At 43.8% G+C, this 14,497-nt stretch overlaps 1 protein-coding gene across 4 annotated transcripts in view; it reads left to right on the top strand.

Moving 5' to 3' along the window:
* The first annotated feature begins 1,662 nt into the window (after nt 1-1,662).
* ENOX1 (ecto-NOX disulfide-thiol exchanger 1) overlaps nt 1,663-14,497 on the top strand; it is a 369,755-nt gene continuing 356,920 nt past the window's right edge. For 3 of the 4 annotated variants that reach the window (XM_055803033.1, XM_055803035.1, XM_055803032.1), the window contains exon 1: nt 1,663-1,947. The gene's annotated coding sequence lies outside the window, so the exon portion shown is untranslated. Of the gene's footprint in view, nt 1,948-1,984; nt 2,198-14,497 lie in introns of those variants that run through there. The other variant, XM_055803034.1, reaches the window with a different exon arrangement.

The raw sequence follows: 14,497 nt of genomic DNA, 5'->3' as shown, positions 1-14,497 counted from the left end.
CAGGGCTACATTTAAGAGAAATGCCTCCAGCAAGTTTTCCTTTATTCTGCTATCTGTATGGCCACTAAAAAGCACAGCAAGAACCAGTCAGGAAATAAGTAATCCACATCTGCATGGATGGGTCAAGAGTGGGTCCTGCTTCTCAGCGGAGGTCGTTAACACTTACCTAAACCAGTGCATTAATTTCTGTGTTACGTCCTCCACGTGTGTCCCTGTGTTGCTCAGTATAATTTGTGTCACTTCTCATACTGAAGCTGTGACACCAACCCTGCCAGCCAAGGGAAAAAACCCCTACACACAGAGGCAACACAAGCCAGTATTGTTTAAATCAGATGAGCCCAGTGGTGTGGAAATCGCTTCTGTTGCATAAGTGTGCTTGCTGGTAAACCTAAACCGATGGGCTGGTGAGCATATATAATTAGCCCAATACCTGTGGATGTAATTCAGTACCGCTTTGGTGAAAGAAGTACTGTGAAAAAAAGAGGGGCAGGAGATTTTTCTATCAGATTTTCTTCCTACGACTAGAAATCATACCTGCCGTGTGCAATATTTAATATCTGATGTTAGTTTCCACCTTTCAGCCGCAGCCACTTTTCACTTGCCAACTAATCATCACCTAGAAGTGTGCCGAAACGTATTATAAATGGGCATACAAAGGCTTCCTCCAGCACTAAATCACAACCATCTCCACAGAGGAAAGGGACCGCTCACAGCAGCCCTGCATGGTAATTCAGGCCAGGAGAGGAACAGGCTTTTCCCATTCAAACAGTGGGAAGAGTTCAGCAAGCTGCTGCCACGGGAGCCGGGATGCAGCCACAAAAGCCTTTGTTAGCTCTCGCTCAGGCAAGGGGTTCAGTGGCATCTCTAGGAGCAGCGCTTGGCTTTGGGGAAGCACTTGTTGCCACCAGCCCCCCTGGGCCCAGCGCCTAGTCCTGGGAAGAACTGTCCTTGGACACCGGCCCCATGGCTGTGCAGATGAAAGGTGTGGTCAGGTGCTCTTGCCACATCTGAGGGTTGTGTCCTGCCAGGGAGATGAATAAGCTAAAAACCCCCAGACCCTGTAGCAAGGGTTTCCCCTGAGGTGTGCTGGTTTCAAGCCACGGTGAACGGGTAGCCTCTGTAGAGAAGACATGCAACTACTTCTTACGGCTGGCTTTCCAGAGAAAGCTCTGGTCCCATCGGACGGGTGTAGCTCCCAAAGCTGCACAGAACGCTGTGAACAGCGCCCGGGTGTGTTTGCGGGGGGGCCTCGGGGAAAGCTTGCGGCAGCGCTGCCGGGGGTGTCTGGGGCGCTCCCGGCCCCAAGGGCGTCCCCCGCTCCCGCCCCGGCCGCTCTGCAGGGCCCCCTCCTCGCTGCCCGCCGCCGACTGCCACCCGCAAGCGGAGCAGGGAGCGCTCCCCGCCGGCAGCTGCGGCGGCGGGGCTGCACCCCGCTCCTGGCGGCCGCTTCACCCCGCTCCTGGCGGCCGCAGCACCCGCCCCGGAGGCCGCAGCCGGGACCTCCTCGGCGGGGCCGCTGCCCCCGGGACGCCGTGACGCCCCGCGGCAGCTCCCGCCGCCGGGCTGCGCGCTCCCCGCCCTCCTCACCGCCCCTCTCCCCCTTCCTCCTCTTCCTCCTCCTCCTCCCCGTCCTCCGGGAGCTGTGCCTTCCCTGCACACCTGCCTTGCCATTTGTCGGCGGCTTTGCTAGGAGGGGAGAATTTTCCCTCGGTCCCTTGCAGCATCCCTCCCCGGCACACACACACGCACACGCACAGACACACAGACGGAGGCACCGCGCTGCTTGTACATCGGCGGCCGCCGCCTCTCCGGCATCCCGCGCCGCCGGCCCCGCGCTCCCCGCCGCCGCGGGGCGTCCTCCGCCTGCTGCAGCACCGCCGGACCCGGCAGCCACCGAAGGGGGGCGGCGGCGGCTCCCGCTGCTCCGCGGCCGCGCACCGGCAGCCGGTAGGTACGGCGGTCCCGCGGCGGCAGCCCGCCCCGGGCGGCTCCCGGCGGGGGAGGCCGGAGAGGCGCTGCGGAGGAACTCGGCGGGCCGGGAGGGAGGGGAGGGCGGTGGGAGCAGAGCGAGACGCGCTGCCCCAGCCCCGCTGGCGGCGCCCGCCTCGCCCGGCTCCGGCTCTGCTCCCCCGGCGCCGCGGGGCCGTGCGCCGCCCCCCGCCTCTGCCCGCCGCCCCCCCCGGGCACTGGCTCCCCGGTGAGTCAGAAAGTTTGCTTTCCTGGGCGCCTGGTTTTTGTTGTTGTTGGGGGTTTGTATGCTCAGGGTTTGGCATTTCTGCTAGCGGGGTATTTATTTATTAATTTTGACACCACCCCCACACCCTTTTTTTTTTTTTTTTTTTTTTTTTTTTTAATTGCAGTTGCCGCTGCAGCGGCGGGGAGGATGGGGGGCTCCCGCGCCAGCGCTGCCCCCGCCGAGGAGAGCCCCTCCGCGCCGCGCAGCCGCCTACCGGGGCACAGGCGTGGGCGGGCGGGCAGCGCACCCAGGGCAGCCGCGGTCGGACCCCCGGGTCCTTCCCATTCGCGAGCGCTGCTCTCCCCCCGAGACTTAGGTAGCTGCCGCTGCGAGGTCCCCCGCAGCTCCCCTGCAGTTTGCAAGAACAGTTTTTGGTGACAGCTCGAGAGGTGACTATCCCACCCCTCTCCTCCTCTTTTCTCTCCGTTCCTTGAGTGACTGCTTAAAAACAGGTTTCAGCGAAACTGTAGGTGACAGGATCTCGGTGTGCGATCAGTGAGGGACGCGGGAGCCGCTGGGCACCGTTTGGTACCCAGCAATGTTATTGTAGTGGGTTACCAGCTGAGGGAATAGCCGTGTCCTGCCCTGGCGAGGTGTGGGATTGGTTGTGGGTCGTTGCTTTGATTTAATCGCTGAAGTACCTTGTTGTTGTCTGGGTTGGGAAAAGCTCTCTTAGATTTTACTCTTCTCTTCTTTAATTCTAAATGTGCTTTTGGTGAGGATTCCTGGTTTCTGAAAGGCAGGTTAGGGGCTGAATGAATCTATCCATGGGCAGGAAAGAAAAGCTCTCAGATCCTTCCCATTAATCATGTATTTTCTATGTTGTGTATTAATACTTCTTTTTTTTATTATTATTCACTGGAAGTTCTGCAGTAGTGTGTCAAAAGCTTTGATGTCTTTTGCAATGTACCTCGTTCATTTTTTTCCTCAGATTTAAAATGGAATGATAAAATGCATAGACATTAATAAGTTGAAAGGACTTTGAAATAGTGCATGTTGTACATGGTGTGAAATTGTAGATATACATAAAAGAACAATAACTACTCTGCAGGTTTTATTTAAAACCTTTTTCTCTGTGGCTTTGTGCCGAACTCTCTTCATCTGTCTCTCAGCTTTTAAGTATGATTGGTTTTTTGTTGAGGTCTCCTGTTGTGTTGTGGGGATTCCTTGATAGGCACCCATGTTTGTCTGGTTTTAATAATCTTTTAATCTATCACTTTACAAAGACGTGCCACTGTAAAAAAATATGTGAATTTTGCTATTGTGGTTTTCAATTTTAGATCTCTTTTCCTGATGCCTTTATTTATTTATCTACCTATTTATTTATTTATTTAGTTATTTAAATATGTTATGACCGAGGGGGGGAGGGAGGAGGAGAGTAGGGAATTGTGTCCAACTCTTCTATCTGTCCAAATGTGCAAAAAAATGATTACATAAAGAAATCAAGGCACTGAAACAACCCTGAGCTGAATTCCAAGAACAAAAACGACTCTGGCGTGTGTGCTCGCCCGCACCAGGCTTTCTGCAGCATGTGGTATTTACAGAACTTGCTATGTACAGTAGCTCTCGAGTAGTAAGAGAACGTTTTGTATCCTCAGAATCAAGAGAGTCTTTGACAAGTCGGCAAAACTGCAGACACAGTCGAGGAATGCCGATACACGTGTGTGTGCGTATATAAATATCACCAGACTGCTTAAGTTCATCTTTTCTCAGGATAGTTTGTCTTCCTCGACCTGGACCATATACATCCTTTCCCCTGAATTTTGAGGCATTTTTTACTGTTTCTCTGTGTGCATGTTTTTCAACATTAGTCTTAATCTCTCTGTAAAATATCAAATAATCCAATAATAGATTTAGAAGACTCTATTGCCAGGCAAACCAGGCAATAGATCATGAAATCAGACAATAGTATTTTGTTTCCTAGCAACCCCCTACTGCAAACAGAAAACAAAGCGATGGTGGATGCTTCCACTTCATGATAGCTATATGTCAAAACCCCCAAGTAGTAAGGTACAGAGCTGGTAATTGTGCAGTGAGATTTACCCCTATTTGTTTCAGCTGCTTTGTTAATGTTTTCCTTTTGTGAGAAAGGGATTTGCTGGGGTAGATGCAGTTAAATGGTTATAATTTCACTCTGCTCTCTTAGCTTAATAACAGTGTCTGTTAGAACGCAAAGGGCACAAAATTAAGTAGTAACTGTAGAATTTTTGCCAGTAAGGGTGATTGGAAATACCCTGTTCTTATTGCTGGACTATTTCTGAATCTGTGCCATTACAGACTCTTGAAAATCAGATTTTTCATGTCCTGTATCCAGTATGAAGTATCTTTTTGGACTTTGTCTTGTTTTTCATCCTTTAGCTTTGTGTTTTAAAACTGATTTGTTACAATGTATTGAAAGAAAAATCCTTTGCCACTCGCAGGAATGGGAAGTAAAATCCTAAATGCTGCTTTGCCATGTTTACGTTCTGGGCACCCGGTTCACCCCTTCAAAAGAGCTAGAACTATCACGGTGCACAGGATCAGGTCCTAAGTCATGAGCTTTCTAAAAGTGCTTTTGATAATGCAGTAATTCCCTTCGTTAAAGTGCCTGAGCATTGAAATGGCATCTCAACCCTGGACCAATCTCGGATGCACTTTGTGCACTGCCATCTATCTGAAAAAATCCATTAGTGCAAGCTGTGGATCTGACCCGGTATCGGTGCTTACTGCCTGCCGGGTTTCAGCTTTCCAGCAAGTGTTCATGCTTCGAAGGCTGCTGGAGATGCTAAACTGCAGTAGGGAAAGGAGGTGAGTAGGCATAGATGGGTACGTACAGTGTAGCAGAGGAGTTTCTACGCTTTTGTTTCTTTGCACCTTTCCTTCCTTTACAGGAGAGAGTGGCAAAAAGTTGTTCACAGAGTTTTACCTGCAAGTCTTCGCTATCTAGTGGTATTTACAGCAGTCACACTATAAAAAAACCCCAACAATTGTACTTCTCCTATTGGTTGCATCAGTGAATCTGTGAAAGTGAAGGTATTATTTCCACTTGGGAAACTATAGTCACAAGAAAAATTTGTTGTGGGGAGGACAGCGAACTCAATCATGTATGCATTATTAAAAACAGTATTTGTGGTAGGTGTGGGAACAGCATTCTCTGAGTGACTTTGGAGTTCACAGCATTATTTAACAAATCCAATATGCAGTCATGTACAATTTATTTATATTGCCTATAGATACTTTTCTGGTTCATCTCAAGTACTGAGGTACAAAAGTGTTACAACAGATACTACTTCAATAACAAAAGATGGAAGTGGAATGGTCAGATAATATTATAATTCTGAAAAATAAAAATGAGCAGCTACTTTCTTCTCTATATTTGAAATAATGCATTTTAGGGCCATAGCATGTGTGGATGGTTTAGTCTAGAACATGTTAATTGAATTTTGGAAGGCTTTATGGATTGAGAGGAAGTAATCATTTTCCAATTTTTCTTCTCTGTTTCTTTCTCAGATGGTGCTCCTCCCAAACCTTTAATGTTACAATTAGGTAGTCCACAGATTAAGCTTGGTATGGCTGCCTGATTGCAGTCCCTGTGTTTACCAGGCGTCAGAATGAGAGAAAGCAAAGAAAACAAAAAGTACAAACGAAGAGAAAGGTCGTGAAGTATTCTGCGTGTAAACAATGGAAGACATTTGGAAATGATTTTAAATAGGCTCCACAAAATTCCATTATGCCAACTGTGTTTGTTGCTGGTGGTGAATGTAAAATCTTACATCCATTGTCATGTGGGTTGGCGACTAGTGGAAATAGCCAGCCCGTGACCAAAACCAAAGACTAATACCTTCTTGCTCCTTCTACCCCCTAAAAATCCATCTTTAGTGGAACAGTGAGTTAAATCCATTGCATTTAAAGGCATTTGGTAGGTAGTAATTAAGCAATGGACAGCTTTGTTCTCTCCGTTTAACTACGCAATGACAGTTGTGGCTAATGAGCTGCTGGTGAACGTGCTGGATATCTTACTGAGATACACATGCTTTTCCAAATTTTTCACAGCGACTTTTTTTTTTTTTGAAGAGGGTACTGCAGCAACAACAATATAGAGTTACTTACTGTGTGTTTAAATCCTATAGGCTTAATGCTTACTGTACTGTTGCATATTTACTTAGGTATTTATTTCCTTTTCTTATTTTACGGAAGGAACAAAAGGATGATGACAGTTTTAGACTCTTTTGAAGGTTCATTTTTAAATCCCATAACATAAAAGCATTGGGATGTCAATTCTTGCCAAATATGGAAAATAAACCACCCAAGTGATTACAGAAACTGAGGATTTGGTTCAGCAAAGCACTGACTTGCATGCCTAACTTTTTTTTTTTTTTTCTAAATGTATGCTTAAGCTCATCTCTGCTTGCTGCGATCAACTGGATTTAAGCATGTGGTTAAAGTTAGGCATGTAATTCAACACTTTGTTGAATAGGGGCCTTCAGCAAAACCTATAACCTTTGAAACTGATGTCTTTGTTTTGGTGTAGCCAGAACTTCAGGAGAATTCCTACAGGATGGCAGAGTGAAGGGAACAGATTTGAGGAAAAGGCAAGTTTGCAGGGCAAGGGGTGTCCAACTTACTGATGGGTAATAGCAATGCTGTAAGGGATCTAAAATTAAGACCCAGCAGGAAGTAATACATAAGTCTGCCTCATGACTTGATTATAGAACAGCATGGTACTGTGTCCGTGAACAAAGAAGTGGGATTCCCTTTTTATAAGAATCTGCCATGAACACATCTGAAAACTCTGAATATCATATCAACAGGAAGGTATTGCCAATTTGACTGAAGCTTAAAGAGCAGCAACAAAATACTTGGGGGTCTGGAGGAACTATCTTGAAGGTAAGTATTCAAAAACATGTAATTCTAGGCTGGCAGTGAGTATGGGGAGATAGTTTAACTACATGTAGATATTTGAAATGTATTTTAGTCAAAGGAATCTGGTTTTTTTTTGGTGCATTATGTGAGAGACTGCCTAGGACTAAATGGAGAGATTGAGGAAATAAAAGTTTAAGATGAATTCTGGGAAAAAATGACAAAAATATCTATTGGAGCCTATATTAGACCAGGTGTAGTGAGAGCCCTTCTTCCTTCAGATATTTAAAATAAGGGTAGGCAGGTCCCTAGCAAATGTACTGGAGGATGCAGTTCTGTATTTTTAAGGAGATGGAGTACAGTATCTAACAGCCCTTTTCCATGTCTGTTTCATTTTAGTTTCAGATGAAGGTTACAAGAGAAACTAGGTCAGATACTGGGCTTGACTTGATTTTTCTCAAACAGTAATGTTGGTACTTTGGCCAGGTGGTTTCCAGTGCCAAGACAGCTAGGGTTTATGCTTTTATAAAGGCATGACTCGAACAGGGTCATCATATGGGTTCAGGTTGTGTCAGTGTTGGGGTGGTGGATGTGAAAAGATCAGCTACAGTATTAGTTTTTAGTAGCTGTTCAGTAAACAGCTCTGGTTTATTAATTCATTTATTTTCCCTTTTGAAAACAATGAGCATCCTGGGGTGGTGTAGAGGGCACAGAGGTGACAGCTTCTTGTTTGTTGACAGTTTCTGCAGCATTTTGTTTAATCATCTAAAAAAGCTTACTGCCATCAGGTAGCAATGATGGATAGCAGGTACTACTGCTTCCTTCCTATCCCCCCATCATGATGCCCTGATCTCATTAACAGCTGTCTCCTGTGATCTGGCTAGTCTGTGTGCAGTGCAAGTCCTGATGAATATTGCCATCAGTGGCGGGTTTTCTGGAAGAGGCTGAGAGAGAAAGAGAGACATATAGATGATCTTCCCCAGGGTGCATTGCTTTAGACTGGGAAGATGCAGGTTCAATGTGTAATGGCAGTTTTCTTGAGGAAGCCTTGCCTGGAATAATGTTGTTGCACCGATTTCTTGCAATTCATTTTACTCGAAGCAAGTATTCAGAAAAAAACCATGCAGACTGATATCATCAGGGAATGTTTTCCAACAGCCATGCCAATTACAGGGGAGGAGATGGATTTCCCTCTGCCATACTTTATTGGATACCTGACAGCCAACTGTTTAAACAAGGCCTATTTTGGGTAACCATAAGGTAAAAACAAGTGATTCAGAATAACCCTTTCTTGTGTGATAATGATTAAAACAGTGATTTTGCAGGAGTACCACATACAAGGGAAAGCTAATCTGGGGCAGAGCTGGCTGGTGAGACTGACCTTTGGTTTAAGTACTTGATGGTGCAAGAAAAGGGTGTTTTGAACTTGTGGAAGTTGGGTTTAAGTCTTCTGTGTGGAGAATAAAACAGGAAATGTTGGTCTGTTTGTGAAAAAACAGCAGACTCCCAATACACCCCAGATAACTACTTAAAGCCAAATCCTCCGACCGCTAAACCAGGTTCAGCCTTGCTGGTGTTTGTCTCTGGGGGCTGGTTGATAGTGTTGGTGAAGGGGGTCTGAGAAGCTGGAGGAAGCTGGGGTTCTTTTAGGCATAACATAAGGATTATGACTGAAGTTGTTGCCAATGCATTGCTGATTTTAGATGGACAGGTTTTTTTTTATGGGTGGATAGTTCATAGATGGGTGGGTAAGGTAGATGAAAAGAACCCATATGACTGAGTGGATCAAGCTTGGTAGTTGCTGGTAATGAAATTGGGTAGATTGGTTTACTTAGGATTATTTGTGTATGTTAATAATGCTCTTCTGTATGTCTAAGATCAGACTTGGATGGAATTCTTTAGACTGAAAGATGGTGTGTAAATGTAAGATTATTATTCTGTCGCCTTTGCAGGGAGAAACGAGGTCAACAACAATCTTAATTATGGTTTGTTTATGTAAATAGATCTGTATTTTTAGAGTTAAATGAGGCTTTAAAGCGTTTTTGTACAGGTACTTCTAACAGTATTAGCATTTAGGATGTGGGATTTGGTATACTAGATCTCATTGATACATGATGACGAGCAGTTCCTCCATGGCTGGAGTGGATAACATACAACTATTTTGGTATGACACATTAGCTTTATGTAGATTTCAAAGGAGTCTGCGCACCACACACAGTGTAAACATGCTTTAGGACATAACAGCTCTGCCTAGGGTAGAATAGTGAAGGTTTAACAGTATTTTGTCCAACTCTGTTTACACATACCCATTCCTGTTAGGAAGCATTTTGTTAGGGAAACAAAGAAGAAATGAAATAAAGTAGCTGATAAAGGCGTGGGGTGAATCTAGGAAGGTGGAATGCAATAAACAGAATGAAGGCATGCTCTTGGAGCGGGCAGTGGTACTTGTGCCCTTAGGGGAGGTATTTCAGCGATGACAAGTAAGTTTGTTTCATCTAAAAGTAGCAGATTGTTTCCTAATATTTTGCTGGTCCGATGTTCTGTCAAACTGTTATATCCTAACTGAGTGGCTCCTCTGCATATAGAGTAAGAGCTTGCTATTTTTTACCAAGTGAAGCAGTTCCCTCTCATTCTGCAGTGGTACAAGCCTGTTTTTTGGTGGCACAGATCCATGAATTAATCTCTTCTGATGACTTATGATGGATGTTGGCATTACTTCAACACTGACTCAGAAGAAAGAGTTGCATTTACTGAATAAGTGATCCACTTAGTTTATTGAGAGTTTTCCTTGGAGGTGTGACCCTTGCTTAGCAGTGAAATCTGCTGAGATCACAGCCCAGGGAGGTATGGTTATAGATGCATCAAAAAAAGTGTGTGTTTATGGTCCTCTGCTGGCAGATAAGGATGATGGGCACCTGGATGTAAAAACCACTCTGTGCAGATTTACTAGCTGTAAATGGGTGGTCTATCCCTGCTTCCTCATGCCTTTTCAGCACCCCCACATCTGGCTTCCACCGTCTTCACACAGAGCATAAACAGAGATGTTGGTGGCAGGCTGTTACATGTGAAAGCTGAAGACTTAAAGGTCCTGGAAAGTATGTTTGAGTTAGCATCTTTATGTTGCTTTTCCATTAGCTGGCCTAAAATGAACATTGCTTAGGTTAATTTCATTTTAGCAAGTGAAGGCACCCTTGGCCAGCTTTTTGGTTCAAGCTTATTCAAATCTTAACAGTAAGAGGAAATACTCTTTATGCTGGTGACTCTTCTTCTGCAATGTAATCTGCCATTTTGTATGAACCACATAACCATTACCATTTTATTTCATCAACAGCCTGTGGGAAAGCATGTGTTTTCATTTCCTAGAGGGAGCTGGACTAAACTTTAGCTGATATGCTACAGGTCAAAGCCTCAGTGTACTGTTGCCAGTGTACTTAGCTACCCAGTTTCTTGCCAGTTCTGTAAGGTTAATACAGGGGTCCTCAAACTATGGCCTGCATGCCAGATACAGCCCCCCCGGGTCCTCAATCTGGCCCCCGGTATTTACAGACCCCCCCCCCCCCCCCCCCCCCCCCCCGGCGGTTGGCCGCAGATGGCTGCCTGCCACTTCATCTGTGCGCCGCCCCCCTGGTTAAAAGGTTTGAGGACCCCTGGGTTAATACTGTCACAGAAAAACATGTGAAACCAGGTGCAGTGCATATGTCATTAGCTGGGGTTTGTGGTTTTGTTTTTCATGATGCGTTTGTTTAACTTCTGTATCATTTTGCAGAACATACCTAATGTGTAGTTTATATTGTTTTCTTTGCAAAATAGAAGGCAGCTGTCATTTCAGCCTGGGAAGGAAACTATTAAGGTTTTTTAAGTAAAAGAGAAAGGCTGAAAAATTGGATTTCTTTTTAAGTTTCTTGGAAGATGTTAAGGGAGATTACGTAACTGCATAAAGTTGCTGGGGAAAAAGGGAAAGACGGCTCTCTGGTAATGAAAGAATGGTGTAGCTGCTTAATGTAATCCGTTCTCTGTGGATAGTGATGAGAAGGAAGAGAATGGAGAAGTGCATGGTCAGAGCAGGCTTCGTTTGTTCAAATCTGCAAGTAGGCAGCAAATCTGACAGGGAAGCTTTGTGTAGGGCAAGTGTGCCAGTCTCGCACCTAGTTTACCTTTTCCATAACAACAAAGTTGATTCTGTTTGGTGCTATATACTACAAATAAAATAGAAATGATAAAAGTAATAATTTTCAGGCTCATCTTGCCCAAGAATAAGGGGACTAGTGTGAAGTGAGTCAGTCAACCCACTGTAATCAAACAATTCTTCTATACCTAAAGTATAAATGTTGCACAAGTAGCTAGACAGAAAAGACTAGTGGTCATCTTGAAATCATGCAGAAAATCCATTTATTTTGGTTCCTCAATGTCAGACAGGCAGTGAGATGAAACTGAATATTGAACTGAAAGCAGAAGATTGAATTTGATAATCTTAAAGATGAGATGCTTTGACAACCCTGTCATCATTGAAATATAGTTGTGATGATCACTGAAGTCACTGTTCTAGTTGTTTCAGTGGCTCTTCAACGTCATTTCATTCTAGAGGAATCGGTTTGTCATTGTTATCCGGGAGGGCATAGAACAATAGCTGCTCCTATCTTAAACACTAGGAAAATGAAGACTTCAAACTTGAGAAACTTCCTTTTGTGCTAACACTGCTGTCAGCATAACACAAAATATAGGATGAGATGTAAGCCTGTGTGTACTGCTCTTTCAAAGACATTTAAATTCACTAGTTCACTGTTAAATGGATGAAGGAAAAGGGAGATGCAAAACTAAACCCTCAAACCTGAAATAAAACAGTAGTTCTATAAATGCAGAGTGGTTCAGTGAATATCAGAAGTGTTCAGAGAGTGGTTATAAGCATCCATTCAAGGAAAAATGCAGACCTCTGTAACATCAGCCATGTCACTAAGGGATGCCATGGGATGACTGTGTGACAAGGAGGTGTTCTGTAAATGCCTGAGGAGCAAGCGTAGTAGTAGTAGCAGAAACAAATTGAAATGAGAACTTCTGAAGTAGGTTTGTCCTGATGCTGAGTTCATCTCTGTGAGAAAGAACCATCTGTGTAATTAGGAGTTGGCTGGAAAAAAAGAGTATTTATGCTCTCTTCCTTCAGTTACTCTTGGGCATCCTCTGAGGAAGATCTTATCTTTATTTTTGCCTCTACTCTGTGGTCCTGAATAATGCACTTTTATTGAAACTGAAATTGAATGTGTCTTTAGTAAAATTTTTTTATGAAGCAATGTACTCCCCAGAGAATTGACAATCTTAGGAAGGCAAGTAATGATGGTTTCAGAAGGATTTTGACCAGCTACAGCCTGATGACACTGCAGTTCCAGTGGAAACTTTCTTCCCCTATCTTGCGAATAAATAACACCAAATATTTGAGGAAAGTATTGAAGGAGGTCTCAGCAGCTGTGGAAACCGAATGACAATATTAATGCTTTGAATGAAGGTGGAGAAGAGGAAGAAGTCTGACATAAGAGTTAAAAAAGTCTGCAATGTCCACAGTGAGTAGAGTAAAAGTAATAGGCTGAACAGGTTGCAAGAAATAACAAGTTTAGTAAAATTATTGTACTGGTAGGGATGCAGAGGGGTCCCAGAATGGACTGTGTGAACATTGTAGGGCCTTTACTAGTTGAAGTATTCAAGAACAGGGTAGATAGAACTGTGTTGTCTTTAAAGGATTTAACTGATCTCGTTGCATAGTTGTTTCCAGCTCTGTTTGTCTGTGATTCTCACCAAGCCTTAGCGTGAGTGGGATAAAAGGAAGTGGAACAGTCAGAAGGAGTGTGGTTTCATAACTTAAACTGAAATCCAGAAGATAAGTCTGTTAGCCCTGTTTGTGTCAGAACAGTGGAATATGTAGCAGTCAAGTTATAAGGGACACTGGCAGTTGAACATGGATATTTCAGGCTTGAAAATATTTTCTTCCCTGCCCAGCTCAATGTGGAGCATTTTGTCATGCTGCACTGTTAGGCTTGAAACATTTTTGATAAATTCACTTTTTCATCCATAATCCCTTGCTAACACAACTTGAGGTTCAGGCCTGGCTGGTGCAAAAGTGTCGTAAAGCATAGGTAGAGAGAAAACTAATCTGTCTTCAAAAAGCTTGTGTAGACATATTCCAAGTTGTTAAAGCACAACTAAAAATAGACTAAAAAAAAAAATGGCAGACTAAACTGTTTAGAGACTTGTGACTCAGCTCCGACATTTTTGTGTATTTTAGAGTTGCTTGCTGTCAGTTTTGGACCATGTTGGAGGAATAATCATGTTACAAAGTGAATTCGGTAGTCTGTCATTTGTTTTAGCTAGTAAAAGCTTTATGGACTTTTTACAGTATTTCCAGTGGCTGTCTGCAGAGGAAGAAAGTTGCCCGAGTTCTGGGAAGCGCATGGGGAAAAGGCTGAGTGTGCATTAGACACCAGTTTCTGCTTTTCTCCAGATGTTCATTCCATAACTAGTAGCAAAAGTAGCATGTAGACCAATACAAATAACATAATATGTTAGGAGTAACAGAATGTAAGTTCTTTCGACAGAGAACTTTGAACTCTCCCAGGAAACAAATTGGATCCTGTGCATGGTGTGTTGATGGAGATTGCATCCTTTTTACATGAGTAATGAGTCAGATGTTCTTTTAAGATGTATTGGGTCAGATTCTGATCTCCAGTGATTTACATTTTGAGTAATTCAAGAGATATTCATGAGTTACACAACAATAACAAGTTTTGGTCTGGTTCTTATTCCGTAGGATTTTGATACGATTATAAAAGGCATATTAATCTTCATTTTCTAAATATGTAGCAAGTTACCTAATTAATTCAATATTGTATTCTTGGAGGAGGCTGTTTAACTTGAATTTCATTGTCAAATACCATATAGACAAGCTCATGTGGTGGTAACATTAACTAATGGTAGAGTTACCCAGATATACAGTTGTATCATCAACTTGAATTACAGTGTAACTTCAGTTGTTTTCAGTAGAGAAGGGACCACATTGCTGAAAGGAAGCAAGCACGCTATTTTTGCAGTCACTATGCAATTAACTCATATAACCTCTATGCTATTCATACTTTGTATAAGATCCAGGGTGACCAACTGTAGGTCACTTGTATGAGAACAAAGACCCTGGGGCTGAGAGACAGTTTATTAAGATAATACTGTGGTGTGAAGATCAACTGTCACAGCAGTTGCCAATGAAAGTGTGTCTGTATTTGCTATATACTTGCAGTAACTAAGAGTTCCCTTGTTGGGATGTTTTGAATATTAAGGGATGGGGAGGATAACCAGGTAAATGATGGTGGTGTGAGTGTGGAGCCAACCTCACCTTGTTTTCTGCAGGTTCTCTTTTGGTGGTGGTTGCTCTGTGGATTTTCTGAT

This window comes from Falco peregrinus, chromosome 4, assembly GCF_023634155.1.
Source record: "Falco peregrinus isolate bFalPer1 chromosome 4, bFalPer1.pri, whole genome shotgun sequence".
Classification (NCBI taxonomy): domain Eukaryota; kingdom Metazoa; phylum Chordata; class Aves; order Falconiformes; family Falconidae; genus Falco; species Falco peregrinus.
The sequence above is the reverse complement of the archived record's forward strand: the minus strand, read 5'-3'. Positions and strand labels throughout refer to the sequence as shown.